Genomic DNA, 17,136 nt, shown 5'->3' with positions numbered 1-17,136 from the left:
AAATCTTTTTCCTTTTCTTTAATGTGTCTTTTAAATCTATTGTTTTAAAAGTAATAACATTAAGTAAATTTTGGAAAATACCGAAAAGATTAAGAAGGAAAATAAAATCGTAGTAATGAAGATAACCATTTATAATGTTCCAGTGTATTTCCTTTTAATCTTTTTCTCTTTGCATGAGTGCACACATTTTTCTTACAGAAGTGGAATCATAATATGTGTTCATTTTATCCTTTGTCACATATTAAATTGTTAATTGTCCTTTGAAATAATGATGCTGTGGTTCTTAGTATTCCACCCATGTTATACTTTAAACGTTCTCCTGTTATAGTTTGTTAACGTAATGCTACAGTGAACATTCCTACTCGCATTTTGTTTTTTCTTTGTGTGTCCTTATGAGATAGTCCTGGGAGTGCATTACTTAATAAAATACATGAATATTGTATTCTCTTCAGACTTAAGAAATTTGCCAAAATCCTTTTCCACAAAGGTGGCATCAACTTCCAGCCCTACAAGCAGTGCTTGTGTTTCCATATCATCAGGAACCTGAGTTCACCTGCTTTTTTCATTGCCACTTGCATTTCTTTAGTGTCTTTTTGGGCTTGGGTTCTTGTCCATGCTTAAAGGGATTGTCTTATTTACCTGTAAAGGTTTTTGTGTAGGAATGATATTCATCCCTTACCAACCACATGCACCAAATATTTCCCCTAATTTGCCTTTTCATTTTTTTCATGGTGCTATTTTCCTTTATAGTTTTCTTTAAGCTTCAAAGACTTCCCTTTAGGAAGATACTCCTTGTGTTTTGTTCTAGTCGTTTTATATCTTCATTTTTTACACTTACCTCTCTAGTAACTGGTTGTGATTTATCAGTGCATTGTGAAAGGAAGTGGGTTGCAACCACCGTTTTTCAAGGTAGAAATGATCATTAGTATTAATAGAAAATATCAGTGCATTGCATGTACTTAAGGGTGATTGTTTTAGAGGGGCGTATGTATATACCAGGTTGCAATGTAACATGTGTTTCTGTGGGTGAGACATTTGAAAGCTGCTGCTCTAATCTTTTTCTTTTCAGTGGAAAAAGAATTGTTTTTCAGTGTATGGAATTCTTTTTGGTGTATCTGTGAGATGAGGCTCTAACTTATGGTTCCCATACACACACTAGTTTTCTTCACTTTATTTGTTATGGACTGATTTTGTGTCTCCCCAAAATTCATATGTCAGAACCCCCAATGTGATGGTATTTGGAGGTGGGGTCTTTGAGAGGTAAAGTCATGAGAGTGGAGCCCTCATGATGGGATTAGTGTCCTTATAAGAAGAGACACAAGACAGCTTGCTTCCTCTATCTCATGAGGATACCATGAGAAGACGGCCATCTGCAAACCAGGAAGCAGGTTCTCACCAGGTACCAGATCTGCTGGCTGGCACCTTGATCTTGGACTTCTCAGCCTTCAGAACTGTGAGAAATAAATGTTTGTTGCCCAAGCCACCTATTCTATGGTAATTTGTTAGAGCAGCCCAAACAGACTAAGACATACTTTTTCTGTCTATAGATGTTTATCATATGGTATGTCTGTTTCTGTGCTATCCATTCCATTCCATTGATTCTTGTGCTGGTACATTCATTTTAACTATTGTAGCTTTATAATTCATTTTTGTTGTTGATATCTTTATACCTCTTTGAAATATTTTCCTAAATAATTTTTGCCTTTTCATTCTTCCATATTATTAAGTAAAGATTCTTTGGTTGTAAGAAACAAACTTACTAGAGGCATCTTAAGCAAAACAAATGTGTTACAATTTCAAAGAACCTCGATACACAGGCAGAAACAGCTGGGCCCCAGGAAGGAATTACCTGTGGGAGGGGGAAGAACCCTTAGGGCCTTCGTGTGGCCCCTTATCTGCTGCCCTCTGCTGTCTAATAATAGTTCTTTCTCCTTGGCCTTTGGCTGCCTTATAGTCCCAAGTTTATGCTGTTAAAATCCAGCCACTTGCTGATTCTCAGGAGAGCTAGATACTCTTTGTCTCTCCAGGCCCACTCTCCCCCTTTCTCCATCTGCTCTATGCCCTAGGAGGTTGAGTTTTACAAACTGCATCAGCCCAGCTCCCTTCCCTGCCTTCTGGTTGCCATCAGCCAGTGGGCGGTACTGGCAAGAGGTTGGAGGGTGGGAGGTGAGGAGGTCAGAGTATTAATTCCCCTGGTGAGCTCTCTGCTGGCTGCGGTTTGGCAGAGGCTGCTGCCTTCCTCTGCATGTGCCTTAACTCGAGCTGGAGCCCAGGAACAACTCCCTTCCTTTGTGCTTTTGTGGCTCCACGTTAAAGATTGCTTTCCTTTGTTGTCTGTCCCAGGATGCTTCACTTCCCCTTGTTCTCTTCCTGAACTCTACTCACACCTTTGTAAGTAGTCTCCTCAGATACCCTGTTTGAGTGTGTCATCTCTGTTCTGCTGGGAGCCTGAGCCAGTCCAGATTGCCCATTCCTGGGAGAGACTGTCCGGGTGCATCTTGTTTCAGGTGTCCGCCATGTCCAATCCTTCATGGCCGGGGCAGTGACACACCACACTGATGACTCCTGCCAGCCGACCCCTGTGAAGACAGCAGTAGTCCTGCCAAAAGCTGGGTTCATTGTGAACTACGATACTGTCTACCTCACAGATAGCTTAGGCATTTAAAAAAAATACACTTTTTAATTTTTTAAGTTGTAAAATATATATATAATAATAGAATTTATCATTTTAACCATTTTTTTTTTAAAGATTGGCACTTGAGCTAACATCTGTTGTCAATCTTTTTTTTTTTCCCTTCTCTCCAAAGCCCCGCAGTTCATAGCTGTATATTCTAGTTGCAGGTCCTAGTTGTGGCATGTGGGACACCACCTCAGCATGGCCTGCTGAGCGGTGCTAGGTCCACGCCCAGGATCTATCAAGCAGAGTGTGCGAACTTAACCATTCGGCCACAGTTCCAGCCCCCATCTTAACCACTTTTTAAGTGTACAGTTTCGTGGCGTTAAGTACATTCACATTGTTGTGTAACCATCACCACCATCCATCTCCAGAACTTTTTCATCTTCTCAAATTTAAACTCTGTACCCATTAAACACTAACTCATTTCCCCCTCCCTGCAGCCCCTGGCAACCACCATTCTTATTGTTGTCAGTGAATTTGATTACTCTAGGGATCTCATTAAAAAGTAAATTTTAATTAAGTAATACAGAAATGTGTTCCTGTAAAAAAGGATGAAAACATTACATATAAGGCTAAACTAACTTTGCTCACCACTCCTGACCCCTTTCCTGCTTGCAGTGGTTGTATGCAGAGGTCACCATGTTATTTTAGAGTTTAGATTCTTCCAAATCTTTTTCTGTTCATTTGCATACATACAGATCTGTGCTCTCAGGAAATGTTTCTTTTTTCCCATATAAATCGTATACTGTGTGTAGCATTCTGCAACTTGAACTTGCTTTTTATTATCCAGCATATCTTAGAGGACTTTCCAAGTTAGTAATAGAGAACTACCTCATTCTTTTAAACTGCGTCAGGATCAGCTGGAAGGCTGGTTAAGGCAGGTTGCTGGGCCCCGCCCTGGAGTTTCTGAGTCAGCGAGGGTGGGGCCCTTGAACGTGCGTTTATAACCAGCTCCCACATGGCGTTGATGCTGCCATTCTGTGAGCACACTTGCTTTTGAGGACCGCGCCTGCAGTTTCAGGCTGTTGAACCATTCTCTGATTGATTTAGACGTTGAGATTGTTTCCATTTTCTCAGAAAAATAAAATAGTATTGCAGTGACCTTGTCTGTGCTTGTAGTACACGTGTGCCAGGATCTTCCTGGAGCGGATACGGAGAAGGAGAAGTCTAGGTCACAGGATATGTGTACTTTAAGTTTTAGTAGATCCTGACAAATTGCTTAGCAATGTGGCTGTAACAAACTACAGATGAACTTTCAAATGATTTTTCCCCCAAGTTTAAAATAAATCCAATGGGAGTTTTGATTAGGCTTGAGATAAAGCAATAGATTAAGAGAATTGATTTCATCATGGAATATTACAACTTTAAAATTTACTTTTCTCATTTCATAGGAACATAGTATGGTGGTTAATTTTTTTTTTTTAATGATGGCTCTTGCTTCTACCTCATCAGGCTGGGGTAGTTACATTGGAAATAATGATCTAGTTGCTCCTTTAAGACTGTGTGTAGCTGAACCTCCCAGTTTAGGCAAAGTAGATAAGACTCTTACACATTGTATTTAGCAAGCTCTTACCTCTTGAATGAATGATTTTGTGTTTTTATTTAGGACTTCCATAGGATAGGGGAAGCACTGGGGGTCTGCCTAGTTGGGAATCTCTTCAGTGGGAAGGACTATTTTTTGCCTTTCTCTCATAGCTGAGTGCTCAGTGCTTTGCACACAGTTGACTGCATTTGACACACAGCATTGGAGTGTCCCTGGGATGGGAACTGTAGCACTTATAATTTAGGGATGGGGATGAGTAGGGAGATACAGTTAAGTAACTAATTAGAATATAAGGTAGAATGAAGTATATGTCATTTACTTTTAAAGGTGGAGTGCTGTGTAAGCCATGAGACAGGAGAGATTGATGATCTGTTCCCAGCCAGGGATCAGAATGATTAGGGGCCTGAATACATTGACCCAGGCCTTGAAGGAGGGCCTTTTCTAGGAGGCAAGAATGAGTAAAGTGAATGGCAAATATTGTTGCTTAATAGGTGCTTTCTAGAAACTTGCAACTCCAACACTTAGGACTGAGGTCCATCCCTGATTCAGTTAAGTGTGGGAGACTGTTTAATTTTAAGAAACCAAGTTGAGTTCTCATGGATGGAGATATGGCACATTTTTCTCAGTTATCCCCAAATGGTCTTTTCTCCCCACCGGACAGTCCACGTTTGGAGTTTAGAGCACTTGTGTGTCTAGCTTATTGCTCTCATTGAATTTGCTGAATTTAGTGGGTGTTGTCATCACATTTTCTCTCCTCTTCACCAGGCCTATCCAGATTGCCCTCATTAATTTCTCAGCTTGGAAGGACACCGTCAGTATGAAAAACAAACACTAGGTGCCAGCCTTGCTTTGTGCAAATTTCTTATTGCAGACCAGGCGTCCTGAGGAAGAGTTGCTAGTGGTGACCTCAGCCCGTTTAAACTCCCATAGCAGGCGGGGGTGTGTTTTGTGTACGGCATCTTCTGGAGTTGGCCCAGGGAATCTCTGAGGTGCTTCTAGCTCTGTTTCTTTTCTGGTGTCCAGGTCCCAAAGCAGAGCCTGAAGGTCTCTAGCCCAGGAAACACGTGTCATGAGAGGGACCCAGAATGAAGCCCAGTTTAGTGGAAAGTGAGTCTCCACGTGGTGGGCTGGCACCTCCAGATACACTGATTCAGGCAGTGCGTCCGAGCAGACAGCTGGTCTACCTGTACCCATCCTGGACCCGGCCACACCCCAACTGGACTACAAACACCAGCCTGACAAAATGCCCAGCTGACGGACAGCAGCAGCAGCTCTTGGTCTGGAACAGTCCTCGAGCATGGGAAGCTTGAAAGATGTTTCCCTTTCTGCCTTTCCTTCAAAAGTGAAGTAATAATGATAAAGCCAAAATCAGAGAAAAATCACACACACCATACACCAACTGCATTAATTTACCCCAGAGACTTTGTCCTTGAAAACCATGATTTTACATTATGTCAATGATAGTGGGGGGGGGGGGGTAGAATTATTTTTTACTCCTTTTCCTAATTTATGAAAATTTCAAATATACAGAAAAGTTAAAAGACTAGTATAATTATCTGTATGCACACCTCTTAGATTAAGCCACTATGAATATTATGCTGTATTTTGCTTTATCTACATGTGTATACATATATTTATTTTTCCCTATTTTTTTAAAATGTCGCAAACATTCAAGCATACAAAAGAAATAACACAGAATGATATAGAGATGTATGTGAACACTACCCAGATTTGACACATTTACATTTATTTTTCCTTAAAGAAATATAATGTTGCAGATATGGTTGAACACTTTCCCATTCCATTTCCCTCTCCCCCCCCCCACCCCCCCCCCCACCAGAGAACCCTGTGTCTTAAAATTAATTGGTTTGAATCATCCCATCCAGGTTTTAAAATCATACATATTTATCCATCTGGATCCACAATGGATACTATTATTTTGTGTTCTTAAAACTTTCACATAATATCACACTGCAAGGACCGTTTTGCAACTTGCTTTTTCAAAGTTATGCTTTTAAGATTTATCTTTGTTGAAACGTATCTAAGTTTATTCATTTCACCTGCTAGATAGTGTCTCCCTCTCTGTCTGTGCGTATAGATGGACGTATATTACTTAGCTAGTCCCCTGCTGATAAAAATTTACATAACTTTATGTTTTGCTCCATTTCAAAAGATACTGCAATGACCGGTGCATGTATTTATTTTTGCTGATCTTTTAGAAAGTAAATTGGCGATATCATGACATTTTACTCCTAAATACTTCAGTAGGAAGTTCCTAAAGATTATGACATCCTACATGACCGCCATACCAATATGACTCCAAAAAAACAAAAGGTAATTCCCCAATATCAACTAATATCTAGCTCACGTTCAGTTTTTCCTAGTATGTCCCCAAAATGTCTTTTATAGCTGGCTCTTTTCAAACCAGGATCCAGTCAAGTTTCACTCACTGGGTTTGGTGGTGAAGTCTTTTTTTTAGTTACTTTCATTCTGCAACAGTCTCTTCCTCTCTCCCCACTTACTTTTTTCTGTGGCGTTGACACATTGAAGAGACCAGGCCAGCTGTCTTGTAGAATGAGCCATGGACTGGATTTGACTGTTTCCCTCTTGTGGGTTTAACTCATTCCTCCATCCCCTGTGCTTTCTGTAATCTGGAAGTTAGATCTCAGCACTAGCCAATAGAACTTTCTATGATAATGGAAATGCTCTCTGTCATGTCCAATAAGGTAGCCACTAGCCACATGTGGCCATTGAGCACTTAAATTGTAGCCAGTGTCGCCCAGTTACTGAATTTTAAATTTTATTTAATTTTCATTAATTTACATCTAAACAGTCACATGTGGCTGGTGGCTATAGTATGGGATAGCGCAGATCCTAAGGCTTGATTAGATTTAGGTTTAATAGTTTTGACAAGACATCAGAGGTGGCGCTTATACTTCATATTGCAACTCAGCAGGAGGTGAGATAATGGCGCTTTTCCCCACTATTAGTGATGCTAGTTAAAAAAAAAACTTTATTGAGATATAACGTATAGTCAATGAAAACATTATTTTAAGTGTACAGGTCAATGGATTTCAACACTCTTCAACAAGTGTGTATAACCACTACAGAGTCCAGATACAGGAAATTTCTGTCACCCCAAAACGTTCCCTTGTGCGTCTTCCCAGCTAATCCCAAATGTCTCCCCTCCCCACAAGTCCGAGGCAACCACTGATATGCTTTCTATCACTATGGAATAGATACCTTTACAAGAGCTTCATATAAATGTACTCTTTTGATTATGGGTTTCCAACGAAGGAAACTCAATAATGTTTTTGAGATTCGTTCATGTTGTTGCATATATCATATACTTATTGCCAAGTGGTATTCTATTGTATGGATATGCCACAAGTTGTTTATCCCTTTTGTTGATGGAGATTTGGGTTGTTTCCAGTACAGCATTAAAAGCTAAACTTTCCCTCTAAGTACTGCTTTAGCTGTACCCCACAAATTTTGATATGCCATGTTTTATTTTTTTTAAAGGTGTGTGCTTTTTTTTTTTTGGTGAGGAAGATTGGCCCTGAGCTAACATCTGTTGCCAATCTTCCTCTTTTTTTTCCCTCCCCAAAGCTGCCCTGGTACATAGTTGTATATCCTAGCTGCAAGTCATTCTAGTTCTTCTGTGTGGGATGCCTCCACAGCATGGCTTGATGAGTGCTGTGTAGGTCCATGCCCAGGATCCGAACCTGGGAACCCGGGGCTGCCCAAGTGGAGCACATGAACTTAACCACTTGGCCAGCTGCCGTGTTTTAATTTGCATTCAGTTCCAAATATTCTCTAATTTCTCTTTTCTCTTGTGAGTTCTCCTTTGACTCATGGATTATTTAGAAGTGTGATTTTTAAATTTCTAAACAATTTGGGGATTTTCCAAAGATCTTTCTGTTATTAATTTCTAATTTACTTCTGTTGTAGTGGGTGAACATCCTCTATGTCACTTAATTCTTTTGATTTATTGAGACTTGTTTTATGGCCCAGTATATACCTATCTTGGTAAATGTTTCTTATGCACTTGAAAAGAATGTGTACCTGCTATTTTCGGTGGAGCATTCTATAAGTATCAATTAGGTCAAATTGTTTGATAGTGTTAGTCAGGTTTCCTACTTTTTGTGTCTACTTATCAATTATCAAAATAAGTCTTTTGAAGTATTCAGCTATAAACATGGATTTGTCGGTTTTTCCTTCAGTTCTGCCAGTTTTTGCTGCATGTATATTAAGCTTTGTTATTGAGTGTGTACACGTTTAAGACTATTACATCTTCTTGATGAATTGACCTCTTTGTCATTGTGATATGTCTCTCTCTTTTTTTTCTGTGAGGAAGATTGACCCTGCACTAACGTCTGTTGCCAGTCTTCCTCTTTTTGCTTGAGGAAGATTGTTGCTGAGCTAACGTCTGTGCTCATCTTCCTCTATGTGGGACGCCCCTACAGTATGGCTTGATGAGCCGTGCTAGGTCCACACCTGGGATTTGAACCTGTGAACCCTGGGTGGCTGAAGTGAAGCGTGAAAACTTAACCAGTATACCACCGGGCCAGCCCGTGAGATGTCTCTCTTTATAACTGGTAACATCTCTTGTCCTACTGTCTACTTTGTCTGATATTAAATTAGCCATTCCAGTTTTCATATACTTATTGTTTGCATAATATATCTTTTTCCATCCTTTTACTTTTAACCTATCTGTGTTTTTAATTTTAAAGTGTTTTTCTTGTAAGCAGCATGTAATTGGGTCTTGCATTTACCCAGGCTCTCTCTTCCTTGTAATTTGAATGTTTAACTATTTACACTTAATATATTATCAGCATGATTGGGATGAAGAGTACCTTTTTACTATTTGTTTTCTATTTGTCTATCTCTTCTTTCTTCCTTCTTTTCTTGTGACTTTTGGTGGGATATTTTTAAAATTCCACTTTATCTTCGCTATTGGCTTATTTGCCCTACTTCCTTGTCTTGTTTCTTTAGTGATGGCTTTAGGGTTTGCCATATTTGTCACAAGATGCATGGCCCCACTGAGTTTCCCAGTGAGTGCGCTGAGTTATCAGCAAGGACTCTGCTTTCCGGCTGGTTGGAACTTAACTGCCCTGTAAGCTCTGGGAACTGTTCAGCTCACTGTCTCTTGGTAGCTCTTTGTCTGGCCTCCTGGAATTTCACTCTGCACATGAGCATCTTGGTATTCAGTAAAGACTTGAGGGGATTCCTAGGCAGGATTCTTCGAGCCATTTTTCTATGTATCTGTCTCTTCGCCGGAACTCTGTCCTGCAGCTTCCAGCTTCCTCACGTTCTCTGAACCGCGATCTCTTTCTCCTCAACACAGCTGTATGGGGGTTCCCCTTCCCTGCCCGCGGCCTGGAATGTGCCTGTGAGCAGGAAGGCAGGACTGCTGAAGCGCTCACTGCGTCGGTGGCCCTTCTCTCAGGAATCACGGTGCTGCCTGTCGTCCACATCTGAAAATAATTGTTTCATATATTTTGTCTGGTTTTCTAAGTGTTTCTTGAGGGAGGGTAAATCCAGTACATGTTATTCCATCATGTCAGAAGGAAAAGTCTCATTTGACTTTTGGTTATTGAGCTTTTTTATGTGGCTACGTAGTCTTTATTATAGTAATTTTAAAAGGCATATAAATAATCTATGTTCATAGTAGAAAACCTTGAAATACTAATTGAAGTAAAAATCATCTCTAATGCCCCCATCGTGAAGTAAGCAGAAATGATGTTTTAGCGTATATCCTTTCAGACTTTTCTCTGTGCATGTGTATCTATAAATACAAAAATAAGACCATACCATCCATGCCACGGCGATGGTTTATAACGACTGCCTACTCCCCAAGAACGTGGGGAAGTGGCACCCACTTCTCATCCACATGACAGCTTGTGAGCTTCATGGGAGAGCCTGCTGCGCTTCAGAGACGTTTAAAAGGCTCTAGACTTGAGAAGTTTCATGTGTAAAAGAAGTCCGTGAAGTCTGCAGCTCTGCAAATGCAAGCATTTGCAAAAGGAAGAGTTTTATTTAACCAAAAAAAAAAAGGAAAAAAGGAAAGAGAGAGAAGAAAAGCAGCAGGTTTGACCTTGCATTTTTAGGCCCCCAGGAGGCTTCTCATCAAGGACATTGTTTGAGTGGGAAAGACAGATGGATTTATGGATTGTCAGGTTTCAAGAAATTTATCCAAGGCTGGACTGTTTATTAATTTGCATGTTTTAAAGTTGAGAGGGAAAAAAACCAGATAGGCCACTCTGCTAAAAAAAAAAAATGTACAAATTAAAGCTTTGTAGCTCTTATCATAAAAGGCCCTACAGTGGCCCTATCAGAGGCAGCCGTTGCTGGCCCTGCGTGCTTTTTCCTGTGAAGAAATTGAGTATGGCAGGAGCTTTGGACTTCCAGGATGAGGGCCCAGATGCTAGCACTGCCTCTGTGACCTTTGGCAAGCCGCTTACCTTCTTTGAGTGTCAATTTCCTCATCCACAGAGTGAAGACAAGAGCAACGCAGCGGGTGGCTATGAAGATGAGACAAAATAAAGTGTATGTTGTGTCCAGTGAGCAGCACGACATGGCTGTTCAGTAAAAAACCTCAGATGTTATGAAACTAGCTTAAGACCACGGAGCCTGCAGAGCATCAAGTACAAAATGACTTGTTCCAACCTAAGTACATTTATTCCCTCTATCTTCATCTATTTTCAGTTAGGGCCACTCTTTTCAACAGTTAAATTGGTTGGTTCTTTTTTTTTCATAACACTGCAAATTCTACATGTGACCACCTTGGCTTCTACGCTTGGAGATGTGCTCTGCTGTTATAAGATATTCTCTCCCTCTCTCGGTCTCGCTCCTGTCCCTTCCCCTCCTTTCGCCTCCTCTCTGAGTCTGCTCTTTGCCTCCGTGTGTCTATTTGGTGGAGACCAGGCCATCTTAGTCCTTTATACTTTTGTCCTCCTTCCCCAACCCACACACACCCTAAGAAAACTGTGCATGCTGGATGTGCTTCTGGGGACAGCTCCCCCGTGTTACCCACAGGGTCCTTAGAGAGCCATGGCTTCTGCCATGGTCACAGCCAGTATTTCAGAGGGTCCCCAAGCAGGCTCACCCTGCTTCTAGGATGGATGAGGCCATCTCCAGGCAGCCCTGTGAGCTCCAGGAAGATCAGCATGAGAGGAACACAGGATATTTGCTCTTTGATCTCACCAGAAGAATGTGCCATCGCTATTTATGGCAAGAAGGACAAAGGTCCCTCTGTGCTTTTATGATGAAGCGTCGGGGTCCGCTGTGCACAGAGAGGCTCCAGGAGGATTCTAGCTGGGCGTCAGCAGCTTCACAAGGTTTGCACTGCAGCCCACCTCCGGGGCTCGCGACTTTCCATGGCTATCTTCAGTGCTGGTGTTAGCCCCACTGAAAGATGAGGCTATTGGGTCTGTAACCAGCTGGCAGGATGTGGGACAGAGCAGCAGGTGATACAGAGGACTCGGAGGCAGGGCATCTTGGGCTGGGGCGGGCACCTTGCCCGAGTGCAGAAGTTGGAAGCTGCAGCCTTTCTGTGGCCAGTGAGACAGAGCATGCCTACGCTGATGGGCAAATGTGTATTCCAGAACATCAGAGTGCCAAGGGGACTTGGGTTGCTAATGGGGTTCTTTGTGTACCCGTGACATGTTGGTGTACAAAAACATACAAACACAAAAAATGTAAAAACCAAAAGTTTGGGAATCAGAGAGACCTTTGTTGGAATCCAGACTCTTGGGCTTCCTGACTATGAGGTCCTTGACACAAGGCTTTCCCCTTAGGGTTCTTATTTTTCTGGCAGAATTAAAGATAAGCTATTGTAAGTAACAGTGTAACTGCTTGGCCCAGCAGGTGATTGACGAATATTAATTTCCTTTTTTTTTTTTCTGCTTTTTCTCCCCAAATCCCCCCGGTACACAGTTGTATATCTTAGTTGCAGGTCCCTCTAGTTGTGGCATGTGGGACGCCGCCTCAACGTGGCCTGACGAGCGGTGCCATGTCCGCACCCAGGATCCGAACCCTGGACCGTCGCAGTGGAGCATGCGAACTTAACAACTCGGCCACGGGGCTGGCCCCTCCTTTCTTTTTCTCTTCCCTAAATTTGGATACCTTTGACATGATTCTTATAACAATCCTGGGACATAAGCAGGGGAAATATTTTTATTCCTGTTTTAGAGATGAGAAAATGGGATCCAGGGACATTTAATGATTTTCAGGCACAGAGCTGTATCTGGATTCCAGAGGTCCTGACGGCACGGAAAAACTGCTGTGGAACTAGACAAGCTGGGCTTTGATCCTGGCCCTACAACTGTGAGCTGAGTGACCTCTCTCAGCCTCAGTTTCCTCATCTGTAAAGTGGGAATAATAAGAGTATCTACCCCCAAAGGTTGTTTTGAGGGTAAATGAGCTAATATCTATAAAGCATTTCGACTGGCAAGTAAGTGGTAGCTCTGATTATCAAATGAGCCATTAGCAGGCCCTCCCTCAGGGGCTCCTGTTTGGATGTTTTCTTGGGGTATTCCTGGGACGTGTCTTGTAGAGTGCTGGGTTAATATGAAGGATACTTCTCTACGTTAGGTTACTTCTCCCTGATGAGAGTGTGTGCTGTGTGCCGTGTTAGGAACCCAAGTGGGCTCTCCGGAACCAGGTGCCCACTTGTGTCCACTCTGTCTGCAGACCCGAGCCTGCTCTCAGTCTGTCTCCCGTGTGTCTCCGCATGACCGCGGCTCGGGGAAAGCTCGCTCTTCATGTTCAACCAGCGACTGACAGGTTCCAAAAATTGATTTATATCCATGGTAACTGTCACCCAGGGGAACAGTGAGAAACAAGAGTCTTTTCTTTCCATCCACATCAGGCCGAGCCAGTGCCCAGAGACGGTCGGGCCTGGCTCTCCCTCTGGCCGGCCCTGGCTTGTCTCCGGGAGGATGTGTGTGTCTCTTCCTCGCCTCTCCCTCCCAGGGAGCCCTGGCTGACTGCTCGAGGCTGCTGGGGACCAGCCAGCCTGGAGACTGCAGAACCGCGACTAGGACTGTCCGCTTTGCAAACTCCCCTGAAGCCTGGCTCCTCAGGTAATGGGTGGGAGGCTTGGGGAAGTGGGTGTCAGTCATATTCCAGAGGGGCCTGAAATTGCTCTGAAAAGCTTGCCTTTGGTGGTAGGTAGTGTCTAGTTTCTAGAGCAAAGATTGGCGGTGAGGGGGAGCTCTGTTGACTTTCTGATGGTGGGAAGATGAACTCCTCCCTCTTCTCACCCCTGAGGCTGCTTTTGTATCTTCTCTGAGATATTTTTTTCTCTGAAGGATTTTTATTCCTCTTCCGATTCTGATGACTTTTCTGGGGGGAAGTATGATGTTTTGGTACCAGGTGGAGGGGGAGATACACACCCTGACTGATCTGGGCACCTTTCTTGATCTGATTTGTCTTGACGATCCCAAGAAGTAAAATATGATTTGGATTGAATTATAAATTTGTTATTCATTAGGCTCAAGTTCTGAGCTAGTTGCCTTGGAAACTTTGAGGCAGATCAGAGCACTGTTTTGCCACGTGCGCTCCTAAAAACTCGGGTCCTAAGACGTATTTCATGAACAAATGGATGTATGGTCATGTAGATTTGGAAATTGCTTCACACCTAGCCCTTATTGGAGCATCGCAGTCCATTGAACATATTAAACCCCGAGACGTGGTATAGTTGAGAAACTAGTTCAACATTATTTAAGTTCATGTTTCCCAAACTTTCTTTACCAGATTCTTTTTTTTTTTTTTTTTTTTTTTACATTCACATTTGTTCCAAAAAACACAACTGGGCATTGGCTGGGCTGGAGATCCCCACTGGTCCTGAGGCAGGTCTGGCCAATAGCATGATTCTAGAGTGTAGCTGGAATGAAACATAGGATCAGCTGAAATACAGGGGACTGTATCTCCCATTTCCCCAAACTCCAGAATCACTGAGTGGGGCTGGGGAACAGGAGGCTGGAGGGGAGGGAGCCTGCATCCCTATTAAACATCCTGTAAGGTTGCTGTCTGGCTTCTCCTCGAACATCTCTAAGGATGGGGAGTTTACTGCTTCTTGGGGAAGCCATTTGTTAGAGTGTTGGAAGTTCATCCTCCTATACACCCACAAATTAGTGTCCTGGCCTCTAGGACAGGCAGCCATGCAGCCACGCCCAGTCCATTGTGGCCTGTTACCCCTTCAGTGGCCCAATGGAGCCCTCAGATTCCCCTCTGAGTCCTTTTTCTCTATGTCTTCACTGTTGCTTACATGATGTGGTCTGGAGCCCCTCCCCATTGCATCCTCTTTCTTCTGGATGGGCTGTGGTTTGCTGATATCTTTCCCACAGTGTAGTGAGGGAGAGCAGATCTGAACAGACTGAGCATTTCCCTTCCGAGCCCAGAGCAGCACCTGCCCCCAGGCTGTGGTCCAGAAGGGTCAAGTTGTCCTCATCTGCTTGCCTTTCTCCTAGAGCAGCAGCTCTCACATGATGGGGAAGGTTCTTTGATTAGCCTGTGTGTACCACACAGGTCCACACCAGGGATGCGATTTGTGTTCACAAGGCTTGAATTGGGTATCACCCTAGTGAGGAAGATGTGTTAAGGCTTTCTCTTTTAGTCATTACATTCTTCTCAGCACAAGAGTCTTTGACTGGATAGAAAGTCTCAGTAAAAAAGTTGCCTTGTCAGTTAGGAAGCTGTCAGCTTCAAGTAATAGAAAACCCTGTCAAAATGTCTTCAGCAATAAAGGGCGTTTACAAGCACACTAGCTGCCATCAGCAGTAGGGCTTGAGGGTTGCTTGACTCAAAATGCTTCATATATGCTCCTTCACTCTGTCCTTTGATGGTGTCCAACTGTGTGAGCTGTGCCTGCGGATTTCCAAGCCTGTGGGACACTGTTCCACCCTCTGTGGCTGCCCTTCTCCAGGAAAGAGAAGAAGAGCCTTATATATATATATATATATAATTATATTTACCCATAGTTTTACTTTTTCCTTGTTCTTTCTTCATGTTTCAAGTTTCTTTCTTTTATCGTTTCCTTTCTGTTTGAAGAACTACCCTTACCTATTCTTTTAGGGTAGGTCTAATGGTGACAATGTCTCTTAGTTTCCTTCTTTTAAGGATGTCTTGATTTCCTCTGCATTTCTGAATGATATTTTGCTGGGTATAAAATTCTGGGTTGACAATTTTTTTCTTTCAAAAATTATTTTCTTTGTCTTTAGTTTTCTGAATTTTGGTTATGATATATCTTGATGTGGATTTCTTTGGGTTTATTCCATTTGAGATTTGCTCAGCTTCTTCGATCTGTAGATTAATGTCTTTCACTAACTTTCAGAAGCTTTTAGCCATTATTTCTTTGAATACTTTTTTAGTTTTCTGCACTCTTTCTTCTTTCTACTCCAATAGTACAAATGTTAGATCTTTGTTTATTGTCCTATGAGGCCCCATAGCTCTGTTATTTTCTTTTCAGTCTATTCTCTCTTATTCATATTGGATAATTTTTACTGTTTTATCTTCATGTTTACTGATTCTTTCCTCTGTCATAGTCCTGTTCACATTGAGTGGTTTATTTCAGTTGTCTTTTACGGTTCTAAAATTTCCAGTTGGTTCTTCTTTATATTTTGAATTTCTTTGCTGAGACTTTCCATTTTTTTATGTGTTTCAAGCATGTTCATAATTGCTCATCAAAGCATTTAATGATGACTGTTTTAAAATCTTTGTTAGATAATCCCAACAGCTCTGTCACCTTGGTGTTGCCTCATCGATTGTCTTTTCTCATTTAACCTGAGACTTTCTTTGTTCTTGGTATGATAAGTGATTTTCGGTTGTGTCCTGGACGTTTGGGTATTATGCTGTGAGACTCTAGATCCTATTTAACCTTCTTTTTTTCAGGAAGTCACCCTGCTTAGGTGTAGCCCACAGATCTGGGTGGGGATGGATGTTCAGTTCCTCACTGGGCCCCACTGACACCATCCCAGCAAAATCAGGGCACAGCCTCACACTGCCAAGCTTTGCCTCATTGCCTCATTCCACTCCTCACAGGACCCTGCTGGGTGGAGTCTTTTTAAAAAAGTAACAACTTACATGCAGAAATGTGTACATATCATAGTTCATCATGTATGTGCATCATGAAATTGATGAATTTTTCACAACTGAAAATATGGGAACATTTTAAGAATTTTCTTATTTCTTTGCATGTTCTTATAAAAATATATCAAATCCTTTTTCTCTATTAGCTCCCAGAATTATTCACTCATCTATTGATTCTTTCCCTCCCTCTACCCTTCATCTCTCTTTCTTCACATTCATTCTTTAATTTCATTTATTTATTCATTCATTCATGTATTAGTTTCCCTCCCTCCCTTCTTCCCTCCCTCCCATCCTTTTGCCCATCTGTGCATTTATTGTTGAAGAAACAGATGCCCTGCCTCATGCCCCTTCCTGTGGCTGTGGGGCAGCAAGCTGTTCCCTTCTCCAACACTCCCTTTTGTGGGGGAAAGGGAGGAAGGGCATACTCCCATGTAGGGAAAGGGGTTAGCTCCTTTTGGGAGAAATCCCTGAGGCACAACTGGGGCCAGAAGCAGCATAATCAGAAGGCCGTGGTCTATGTCCTGTTACTACCATTGATTTCCTTTGTGACCTTCTGGGCCTCAGTTTCCCTCGTCTGTAATTTGAAGGATTTGGCATGGTCCTCTCTCTAACTCTGTGGCTTAAGTTGCATATATTATTTTGTAGTTTTCTGGGAACTTCCAGGGAACAAACCAGCCCAGAGGAAATGCCCATTGGGTGGGGCCTGTTCTGTGCCCTTGGCCTGCTCCAACCTGCAATGTAGTCAGCATCTCTGTGGCTCTCCTAGGCTGGGCTCTGAGGGGTGGGCTGGGGTAAGAAGGAACATGAGTGATATTTTGGAAGG

At 42.4% G+C, this 17,136-nt stretch overlaps 1 protein-coding gene across 3 annotated transcripts in view; it reads left to right on the top strand.

Annotated features, from left to right (window-relative positions):
* Positions 1-13,057: 13,057 nt before the first annotated feature.
* Positions 13,058-17,136, top strand: part of TOGARAM2 (TOG array regulator of axonemal microtubules 2) — a 63,703-nt gene continuing 59,624 nt past the window's right edge. The window contains exon 1 of one of the 3 annotated variants that reach the window (XM_070572954.1): positions 13,058-13,306. The gene's annotated coding sequence lies outside the window, so the exon portion shown is untranslated. The remainder of the gene's footprint in view (positions 13,307-17,136) is intronic. The other 2 variants (XM_070572953.1, XM_070572952.1) reach the window with 2 other exon arrangements.

This window comes from Equus przewalskii, chromosome 14 (assembly GCF_037783145.1).
Source record: "Equus przewalskii isolate Varuska chromosome 14, EquPr2, whole genome shotgun sequence".
Lineage (NCBI taxonomy): Eukaryota > Metazoa > Chordata > Mammalia > Perissodactyla > Equidae > Equus > Equus przewalskii.
The sequence above is the reverse complement of the archived record's forward strand: the minus strand, read 5'-3'. Positions and strand labels throughout refer to the sequence as shown.